We start from the raw sequence: 12,107 nt of genomic DNA on the forward strand, positions 1-12,107 counted from the left end.
TTTCTGGCTTTGGGCTAGTCCAGGCTGTCTCTTACGTCTCTGTATGAACGCATGTCTCCACATACTTTCCCTTGTGTTCGTCTGTCCTCCCTCTGTGTTTTTACCAGCTCAAGCTTACCCACCACTACACCCCTACACGTTTTCATATCATTCATGACATTATATGCACGACTCTGTGTGACTCTCCCTGTGTTTTCATTTGCCTTTACGTTTTTTCTTCCAGTCTGCTCTTAAATGCTTATATGTCTGTTAGACTGTCACCGTGTCAGTCTAAATTCAGGTGTCCCAGGGCACGATAAAGTAATTTTCTCTTGAAGAGGTGTCAATGGTCGAGGTGTCCCAAGGGTCATTTAAAAATCATTGCAGAGATGCCTCTTTAATCATTATGAATGACCTTCAGCAGAACCTTAGCTGTCAGTGTAGGTGTGATTGCATGTGTCTGTGAATTTATGTGTCTAAGTATGTAGCAATGTAGGCATGTCTGAGGGTATATGCATATATTTCTGTTTAGTCTGTAAGAGGGTCTACATCTGTGTCTATTTCTGTGTTGGATATGGGGTACACTGGTTTTCCCCAAACAGTATAATCCTCGGAACTGAAACCTAACTACTTGAAGTTTTTTCTTTGTTAAAGACTTTGACATATTCATTTTATGTTTATTTCCAAATAATATTTATGTATTGGTAAACATTTTTATTGTGGGGTCTTTACCTTACAATCGGGGCAACTGTTATTGTGATTTGGCTCTTTATAAATAAAATTGAATTGAATTGAATTAAACAGCATACTGACAGGGGCACAGATACAGTTGGATGCAAAAATGAATTATATGTACAATATATTTCTTGGTGGTTAAAACTTCTTTTTTTAAACCACTTCCCAGGCACATAAAAACACACTGTGTCGTACATATGTGGACAGATAAAGCTTCTCTCCTCCATGTAGCAGCCACCCTCAACACCTATTAAACTGTTACTGGAGGTCTGACCCTGACCAAATAAGATGCTGGTAAATAGCCTTATCCATTCTGCTACTGATCCGAGAAGCCTGCCACGAGAGGGCTGTGTGATGTCAAGTGGCTGGCAAGGACACACATTTTACATGCACACACACACCTACACAAGCACACACAAAAACCTTGCCAGTGGTAGCCGTCTGGCAAGTCTTTGTGTAGCACTGGAGATAATTCAACACACACACACACTGATCTCTTTCTCTCTCTCTCCCTCTCTCTCTCTTTCTCTCTTGCTCCATCACACACCCACACACACACAAACACACACACACACATACACAGTGTGTGTCTCCTTCATACAAAGGTAGCCAGGGGGGCATATTTGTCACTTACCCAGATGTTTTTCCAAGGTCCCTTATTCAAAGCAGTCAATCATATGAGCAGAAATGTCCCTAATGTGAGCTCCCTTTGGAGCACTGTCTGTGCTCAAATTTGTGTATGTTCACCCATGCATGTGTGTGTGCAAGGTCAGTAAAGGACATGATATGAAAGTGTTGTTAACCTAAGACACATGGAGGTGATGTATTAATAACAACTACAATACCACACACACACACAGCAGCCACAACAAAGGCAGAAGCCATTTTTCAGGTATAATAAAGTCCATAACTCTAACAAACTCAATTTAACTGCTCACACACTTTCTGAATCTTTAAAAAAAAGTTTATTGACAAGTCTCTTAAAAGCACATAAATTCATATCTAGGGGAAATGATGACACTGACTGCAATAATGTAACCAAAAGGCATGCGCTTGTGTCAATGTGGTTATTTTGTCGGAAATATACTTTCCGTTCTCTACTGTATAATAAAAAAAATATCTACTTATCTGTATTTTTTGTTAAATTATCTTATCTGGTTATTAACCTCTATCAGGTTATAGTTTTGGTATTAACCAGGAGCATGGTTTAAAAAAAAATTACACCCTCTTTAAATTGCAAGGTTTTATATCTCAGTACATTATACCATAAAAGTACAATACAAATAAATATTTAACTTGTCTTACAGTTGGTTAAATACAGCCTTAGAAAACTAACAAAACATGACATATTTTACTGTGACTGTGTTATTTATTTAGCAAATATTAAGCTTAAATGCAGAAGCCGTATGTGAAAAATTAAGTACACCCTTACTGATTCCTATTAAGAGCGTAAATAGCACATCCTTAACTGATCATCAGCAAATGTGAGCACATGTATAAAAGAAGACAGTTCTGGAGCCAATGCAAAGGAGGTTTGACATCAGCAATGATCCTTAAAAAGGTAATTGTTGGTGTAGTGTGGTAATAAGGCCATTTTCAGTTTGAAGTCCAAAATTCTGCAGTAAGAAAGATTGTTCACAAGCTGAAAACATTCAAGACAGTTGATCATCTTCTGAAAGTGGCCATCCCAGAAAATTTACCTCAAAGACAGATCGTGTTTGTTTGTTTTAGATTCTACAGGCCTCAGTTGGGATGTTAGATGATAAAGTTCATAACCGTACAATTAGAAGAAGACTGAACATGTATGGTTTGTTGGAAAGGTGTGCCTCCTCTCTCTAAAAAAGCACAACAGCATGGCTAGCTTTGCAAAATTTATATGACCCAACCACGAGAGTTCTCATTTGTCCTTTGAATCAAACGTGGTCCAAATCACTGATCACAATACTTAGTGTCATGTTTGGTGAAAACCAAACACAACATATCAGCACAAACACCTCATACCAACTGTCAAACACAGTGATGGAGGTGTGATGAGTTGGGCTTGTTTTGCCGTCACCTGGGCACCTTGCAGTCATTGAGTCAAACATGAACTCCTCTGTATACCAAACTTTATTTGGTTTGTTAAACATATAAATACAGAGTGTAATATGCCATGCATTGTTGTTCATGTCAGACCAAATTTATTTTATTTTCTAATGTAAGACCCAAGAATTGACCAAGGGTGTACTTTCTTTTCACCATGACTGTACATTCCCATCTGCTCTTCTTCTTTTTTCTCACCCTCATCCCATTGTGGTCCACATTATTTGGTGAGTTGGTCATATAAGAGAAAAACAACATTAAAAATGAGGATTAAAATGAAAAAGATTTAAAAAGTTACATGTTGGACCTTGTATAGTGTATACTACTACATTTGGAGGTTGTTAGCCTCCTCAACCTTACTCTATAATGAAGAGGTGCTGCCTGCCTACTGAGCTGTCTCATCTGATAATTATTTTGACATTACCCGCTGAGAGCTGGAAGGGAATTATCCTCCACAGCGTCTGCTTGCCATACATTTTCCATAATCATACTGGGCATGCATGGATGAATTTATGGGCATATACCGTGCTTCAGTACAAAACGTGTGTGTGTTAGGGTTACATGTTACAAATGACCTTAGTCACTTTCTTTTTTGCTGTAATAACAGTAGATTTAAGTTAGATGATCTGTATAACTGCATCCATCACAATTTTGCAAGCAGTGATTTAATAAAAACCTTAAAGAGATGAATGGATCTGTTATTATTTTTGGCAGTTTCTCTTGCCTCATTAGTTGATCTAGGGACTACAGTTAGCCTAACACAGTTTAATTGCAATGTCACGAGAATTTTCACTAAACAGTGTAAGGCAGTTCCTTCCTGTTGTAATCAGGGCATGCATGATTTTTGTATATAGAGATTAACAATAAAGTGCAATAATTGCACATTTGTGTATCAGTCTCTTACTTTAAATAAGTATATTAAAGTGTTGTTCTTTTTTTTAATTGACCAGGTTGATATCTGGTCATTGCAAACAATCAGATTGCTCTAATGTGCCCTATTATTTTTATTCCAGACGTTTTTGGTAAGCTCAGTTAGAGTTCAAAATTCAGAACTCTTATTTAATATATCCCCCCCAAAAAGAAGAAGAAAACAGAAAAATCTACAACAACAGTAACAAACTTGTACTGCACCAAAACCTTTTATAGTACATGATATGGAAATTTGTGATTTTTCTTGGATATGTATAAACTGGAGTAAATGCGTGTGAGAATGCCTTAGTTTGGGTGAAAAACAACCCATCTGTCTTAATATTCCCCATGCTCAGCACAGACAGACTAATGACTATAATGCATCACCTGGAAATTGTATTTCAATAAAAAGTATGTGCACATGTGTGTGTCTCCCATTTCTGTTTGGAACAGTTTTTCCCTCACCATACTTATCCGTATGGCAACAGCTGTTAATTTGACATGCTCTGCACGCCACGCATCATATATGTCTAATGAATTGGTTTTCTTTCCAGTCTTGTCTCTTTAATGCTCATACAGTGAATTTGATGGGTGGGGTACATTCACTTCAATTGCCATTAAATTTTCCGTTAAAAACATGTAGATAACACCAGCAGTGCAGTGTGGCACACTGTAGTGGATGAAAGAATGGATGAGTAGATAAGTTGAACCATCCACAGCCTTTCACTCTCACCACCTTAGGTAGAGGTTTGTATTTCATCTTAAAATTTAAGATGGCATTGACCCTTGAAAAATTATATAAATGAAACTTGTATGTTTTGGATACTTACTAAAAGAATATATGAAAGTAATGAGAAAGTGGCCACTTTCATGAGTAAATCATATAAGCCTTATATGATTTACTGTATGAAGTAGGCCACATCTTATACAAGTCTTTTATAAGTTTTTACTATTTCTTTTCCATATGGGTTTTACTGCCACATGCTTACTGTTTACACTCACTGTACACTTTATTAGGTACATCTTGCTAATAATTGTTTGGACCTCCTTGGGTTTTGCATTCAGAGATGCTCTTGATTGTAACAACTGTTTATTTGAGTTACTGTTGCTGTAGTTACTTTAGAAGTATTCTAGACATTCTCCTCTGATCTCGGTCATCAACAAGGCACACTTTCTCTGAAGTGGCTGGTGAGTGTATATTGCATTGTTGTGCTCATCTTGACTGACATAGAGCCAGTCATTCCAACCATGGATTCAGGAGTCAGTCTCAGCTACTTTGCCATTCCAGGTGCTTAAACGTAGCCAGTTACTTTATCTTCTTTAACTATATTTTTAACAAATTTCCAAAGAATTTGAAAAGGTTAACAGCGAGCATGTTTGAAACAAAGGTTTTCTTCAGTTTCCAAGAATAATGGCTAGTACAAGTTACATATGAGCATAAATCTAAAAGAAGTGCTTGTTCAGTCTTTGACCTTAATTCAACTACTGCTCACTACAGTGTGCAATAAGTCATTATTAAGTCATGTTTCTAAAATGACTATTGATTTTCTCACACAGCAAGCGCTAGCCAAGAGCAATGACAAAATGCAGAAGCAGAGATAAGAGTGAAGTTTCTATGAGGACAGTCCCTGCAGACGATTAGTTATTATCCACAGCTGCTGATGAATCGCTCATTGCTGTGCTGCTTTGATCACTTTGCTCAAGGTAATTTCCTCTTATTTTGTAGTATTCCTGGCAGAAAAATCAATGACTGTTTGAATTACTTTGAATGGCTGAATTTGTATGAATAGATAAGTAATGACTGAGTGATTTATAAGCTTTAATGGGGGGGCTTTCTGGGCACACAATTCAAATGTCTTTGTGAGGTTTAACAGCTTGAACTGAAATAGGAGAATCCCAACTTCCTGACTGCTTGACCTCATTTGCTGCCGTGGCAGATTCCGCGTCACGTTGTTGAATGTTACTACTGTCATATTTGAAATACAGTTATTAAAAACACATATTGTGTGCATGTTTGTGCATGTGTATGAAAACCAATTAAGCTCCATGTCAGAACATCTGGAAGTCTTTGCGTTCGAGTCCATTAATGCCTCAGAATGAAACAGAATCCGAAAGAGGATAGACACTCGTCCATGCATGCACACGCCCATGCACGCACACACGCAGAGCGCTGTATGTCTCTGATAGCTTCTATTATCTAGGTCTCCCTCCTGGCTGCACATCAAACATGGATGAGCTCCAGCCATAAAAGGCTCCATTTTCCTTTGATTTATACAAGGAATAAAAATCGGAAAGGTGAAAAGTCCAAACCATGCATATTTTATCAGCTCACTGACACCAAAGGCAAGACAGACCAAAAAATTTAACATATAGCAAAACCCAAAATAGACCACGATAGGACCAAAGACAGGAACTGCAATACTGAACCCCATGATCTCAGTGACCAAACACCTTCTAACCTGATGTGTTACAGACTAAACTGGTAATCAAATTTGATCAACATGGAGATGAAGCAGATGATATGTTTTATATTTGTTCTAAATTATGATGGAGATGGAGTGAACAGATACTGTGTTAGGATCAATAAACCATTCCTCTGGGTCCTGTTTGTCTTATATCTTGTTAAAAGACACCAGTGATACCATCAGTACTGTGCCAAAGAGGGGCTTTATCTAGGTGTCCCTGTGGTTTTAGTTGTTATGAGAGAGAGGGTGAGGGGTTGTGAGGAATGAGTTTGTGTGTGTAGGTGGGGCTTGGGGGGGGGGCTTGTGTGCACTGATAGAGTTTTGGTCACAATGAACATTATTATTATATTTTGTTTCATTGTCGGTCCTAGCAATGGTGGTATATTTGCAGTGGTATCTAGTATCTAAGGGAGGTGTTGAAGTGGTTCGCATTGTTGCCTCACTCATCATTTGGAAACTGTCCTTTGTGACCGTGACATTGAATGGTTGGCTGTCTCTCTGTCTTGGCCCAGTAATGGACTGGTGATTGGCTGGGAAATGCTCCTGCTCCTCTGTGACTTTGGTTAAGCAGTTTAAAAATGGATGTATGTTGAATAAAATTGTACACATGACATTGGACATCTCTGCTTAGACTGCATTCCCATGTGGCCAAGACCTAGGTAAGGGTTAGAAAATGGATGGATGGATGTTTCACTATAGGCAATCTTCAGAGACAATTTCATCTCCTTTCTTTTTGTTGGTTGAGGACTTAAATATCTGTTAGCCCCATCACAAGCACCTCTCTTTACTATACTATATGTATCTATGCTCCTTCCTTCCACCAGTCTATTTTCATATCTAAATTGCTGCACACCTAGCCCTGTTCCCATTCCCTCCTTCTCCTTCTCCTCTCATCCTTCCTTCCTGTCTCCTCTTGTTCCCACTTCCCATTTTCTCCCCTTCCCCTTCTTTCTCCGTTAGCCATCCTGTCTGAATAATGCAGTGGCCACACAGCTGCACTACCATTGTCCCAGCTTCAATGTTAATGTTGTGTCCTTGTCACAATTATTAGGTCACTATCATCCATCAACGCTAATCATTGTCATACAGATACGGACAAACAAAACACATTACGGAGAACAAAGGCACACACATGTAGAGAACAAAGGCTTGCATGGAGCAAAGAACCACGTTGTGGTTTATGACACTCGTGTTAAATTAAATGATGCACTTTGAAAAGGCAAACACAACAGGCACTTTATCATCAGAGAGAAATGAAAAAAAGGAAATTCATTTTTTCTGTATGAAAGCTGTCCTTTTTGGGGGGTAGGGGTACTGAAAGTCAGTTCTGTTCATATGTGTTATAATCATTAACAATTATTTGGGAGGAAAGTGATCATTTAGACTGATGTGACTCCATGCAAACAGTTTTGGTTATATCTTCTACAACCTCAACTCCCTAAAACTTGGAATGGTGTGTAAAATTTAAATGATTTGCATAAAACCATATTTTATTCACAACATAACATATCAGTAGACACATCATATGTTTAAACTGATACATTATACTTTATTTCCTGGGAAAGATTAGCTAATTTTGAATTTGATTTGAATTTGATGGCAGCATCAAGTCTCAAAAGCATTGGGATGGGGCAACAAAAGCCTGGAAAAGTAAGTGGTACTAAAATAAAGTAGCTGGAGGAACATTTTGCAGATGGTTAATAATATGATTGGGAATAAAAAAAACGGCATCTTGGAGAGGCAGAGTTTCTCAGAAGTAAAGATGGCCAGAAGTTTATTAAGCTGCAAAAAGCAGTGTCTACAAATTATGGAAAATGTTCCTCTTTGTAAAACCGAAATGACCCAATATCTCATCCTCTAAATAAGATAATATCGTCAAACGTGTCTGGAGAAATCTGTGCACAAGGGACAATCAGAAATCAATACAGGATGCCAATAATCTTCTATTAAAACAGGCATGAATCAGTTGCAGAAATCAGTAGCAATTCCAGAAATCACTGTCTGTGTACACAGTTCATTGTGCTCTCCACAAATGCAGGTTGAAGCTCTATCATGTGAAGAATCCACATGTGAACATGATCCAGAAACACTACCGTCTCTGGGCCAAAGCATATTTAAAAGTTTTGGAAAACATAAACACCACATCCTGTGAACTAAAGAGGGGAAACCATGCAGCTTGTAATCAATGCTAAGTACAAAAGTCTGTATTTCTGATGGTATGGGGCATGCGTTAGTGCATTAATGCACATCTGGAAAGACACAATCTGTGCTGATATATATATTAAGTTTTTAAAGCTACATAGGATTCCATTCAGATGGCAAAATCCATACTGTATCTATTACAACAATATAGCTTCATAGCAGAAGACTCCGGGTGGCACATAATGAAACAAAAATAATAATTATTATATGAAGGCAACCCAGGATTGTTGAGCAGCTAGAGTCCTCCATCAGAAAAGAATGGGACAACATTAGCAACTGGTTTCCTCAGTTCCCAGAGGTTTACAGACTGTTGCTAAAATAAGATGACCATGTCCCAACCTTTTGAGACATTTTTTCTTCTGTTTTTATTGACACTGCAAAACATCCCAGCTATTCTAGAATTGGGGATGTAAGATTAACAATGACAATGTTTGCTGCCACACAAGCAGACTGGGAGAGAATGGGAATTTGAGAGCATTTTATCAATAATAAAACTTCCCCATCTTCTGTGTCGATCATGTCTTTGGGGTCTGGTTTTGCTTTAAATTTGTGGATTTTAAGAATGGAGAATGCTTAGGAGTGAGCGTGGTTCTTTTGCAGGGTCATTTGTTCATCAGACAAATCCTTTTTCCTTAAAGGGTTATGTATAGATTTGGCCCACTACAGGGCTGTGGATGGAGGCTAATATGGATTAGGTTAAATAAGCCCGTTGAAACATGAAAGGCTGCTGATAGCTGATGTGGGAATATCAGACATCTACTCGTAGAGACCTGAGGCTTTGGGGTATTGGCCAAGTGTGTGTGTTTCTGTGTGTCTGAGTGCTGCAAATGAATCGATAGTGATGAGAGCAGGCTGGGTTCTATTGCCTATTTAATTATCCTCCATCAAACAAACACGATAGCACCTTAAGATCACTTAGGCTGCAGTTCTTCACATATACACGCCCTCACAGAGAGAGGGCAGTAGTCAATTTTATTTTTTTTAAATAGAAAAAAAATGAGAGGATCAAGGTCACCAGAGCAGAGAAAGACAACGGCCCTTAACCCTGTTCTCTGTTGGGGGGAAATCTTTAAAAAGGTAATCAGCGAGGCTAGTTGGCAAGATAGAATTGAATATGAATTAAGTAAGAAGAATTTGATTTCTCTGGGTTCATTTAATAAGAGTCAGTGCTATTGTCTGTCCTTTTGGAACTGGAAACTTGTGCAATTGATCTTGTGTACTTTTCATCAGCTCAGTCTCATCATACATAAAGCTTTGTCTGTTTTGAAGCATCTGAGCCGCTGTGGTCTACTGCCACCATCTGACTGCATGAATAATAAAGAATGGCAACATGTCAACGTAAAAACAAAACAAGCCATTTGGATGCCACAGCTTGGAAAGAGCAACATGGCCGCTGTCAGCGTCTGACAGACAGCTGTGAGAAGTATGTGGTGTCTGATTAGTGCCTCTTTCTGTCTCTCTCTCTCACTCTCTCTCTTTGGCATGATTACATAACAGGGGATGTCTAGTAAAATCTTGTGTTGTGTATGTGTTGTTACAGTATGTGCTGACTGACTCAGTACATATGTGTTACCTAGATACATCCAACAGTCTCTCAAGGATTTATTAGAATGCAGTAAAAGTTTATAATCTATAACGGGCAGATCATCAGCCTGCTCTTTCTCTTCTTTCTGCATCTGAGCATGTCTTTTAGTAATCTCGGGTAATTAGTAATTTGTTTTTTTTCTTATTTCACTTCTCACCTAATCTTCTCTCTCTGTCACTCACTTGGCTCTGAAACTGTTTCCGTGCACTCTGAATTCCAGACTTTCTTTCAGATTTTGTTTTTCTGCCTGTTCATCAATGCAGAAGCACGTGGTTCTTCTGAAAAACGTAAGGATTCTACGTTATGAACATTAGTTAGTTTGACTGCAGAATGGAGCCGTTAGGATACATGTATACCTAAAACTTGACTGCATAACACAGAAATAATCAAGTATTTATTTTGAAAGCCATTGGAAGCAATATTTTGGTTGCTTTGCTTTAGCTGATGAACTGTGACCTGACATCATGATTAAGATACCACTGTTGTACTAATCTTCATAAACACATCTGTACATGAGTATATATATATTCTATCCATGGTCACCAGACTTAGCTTTGATAAAAGCTATTGAACAATCACATTTGAGTTTCTGCACTCCACAATGACATTCAAACAGAACTGTAAGGCAAAACGTGTTGAGTTCAATTTTGTAATAGAGTCATCATCATCCAGAAGTGATCTGGACTCTGAAAGCGAGTTAATTTAAACTGATAAATGTTTTATCAGATATCTGTAGCTTCCTCTCAGTGAAGAGCACTTAACACAACTTCATTTGCTAACAGAGACTAAGTGAATTACTTTTTCTGACTGAAATGAACCTTTTCAGTCTTGCTTGACTTATGTCCTTGTAAGTGTCACTTCTTCATCATGGAAACAGATTTTTCCCCTTTTTGGAGCACAGTTGCTCTACTGTTTAAACCAGGAGACTGTCAGTTCTATGTGAGCCACTCACCTAACAATGTATCTGCAGGAGATGAACAGGACTCCCACTGCTGGAACTCTACAGCACATACCTAAAATACTGCCTTCTACTTTGCAACTCTATCATAGTGATAAGACAGGCAGTAGAGTGTATGTTATCTGCTCTAGGTCTCACACACAGGACCACTGCAGCATTTCACTTTTTCTCCCTCACTCTCACTTCTCCTTCTTTTTTTTTCTTTTTTCTTTTTTTTGTTCTTTGCCGAGTCCCGCCTCATCACCTCTCTTTCTCTCTTCCCACTCCTCTGGAGTTCTCTCATCTTTCTCCCCCCTGCTGCATCCTCTCCCCCTCTCTACCTCTTTCCCCTCCTCCCCACATGTCTGTCTGTTCGAAACTGGAGCAACGTCTTAATCGAGGCTCCCGGACGTGACGGGAATTTCTAAGCAACCCCAGCTCTGCAGTACAGACACAAACACACATACACACACAGAAACACACACATTCTGCTTGGCAGCCAATTAACAGCCTGCGATCCCGCGCCAAAGGAATAACTGCATGTTGATGAGCTGGCGGCCGTGTGCGTCTGTGTGTGCATGTGTGTTTATGATGAGCTGGTGGCCGTCAGAGCCACTTACACAGATAGAAGGATATGTCTTTTATGTGTTCAAGGGAACGAGGGGGATTATGGTGCATTATAAACCATCTCCGTGAGGGACAAACTAAGACAGTAACAAGGAAGTGTGAATTTGCGCCTGGGATTCTCTTTGTGTGTGCGGCGCTGTCCCGACACTTCCAGGATATGTGGGTGTCGGTGCGTATAAGAGGCATTAGGAGAACAATGCAGATGATTTACTTGGAGCGGAGCCTTGCTTTCTCCTCCTCTTCCTCCTCCTCATCCTTCCTCTATTTTTGTTACTTTTCATTCTTCTCCACCTCCTCCTCACTTCTATCCTGCCTCCACTTTTGAGAGTTCATCCAAAGGTGAATGCTTGACAAAAAAAAAGAAAAAGTATCTTTCCCACTCCAAAAACTCATATATTCTCTTTATGTGTCAAAAATATTGACACCAACCATGACACAATATCCCCGAGCAGCAAAATGCTGTATTTGCCAGTCGAGGTTTCATCATCCGTCTTCTTTTCTTGAGAGACACAGTAGATGTTGAAAAGACTGTGGGTTTAAAACCTGGCTCCATGCTGTTTCTGCCCTACTTCTCTGCATCATCATC

Source organism: Oreochromis niloticus, linkage group LG7 (assembly GCF_001858045.2).
Source record: "Oreochromis niloticus isolate F11D_XX linkage group LG7, O_niloticus_UMD_NMBU, whole genome shotgun sequence".
Lineage (NCBI taxonomy): Eukaryota > Metazoa > Chordata > Actinopteri > Cichliformes > Cichlidae > Oreochromis > Oreochromis niloticus.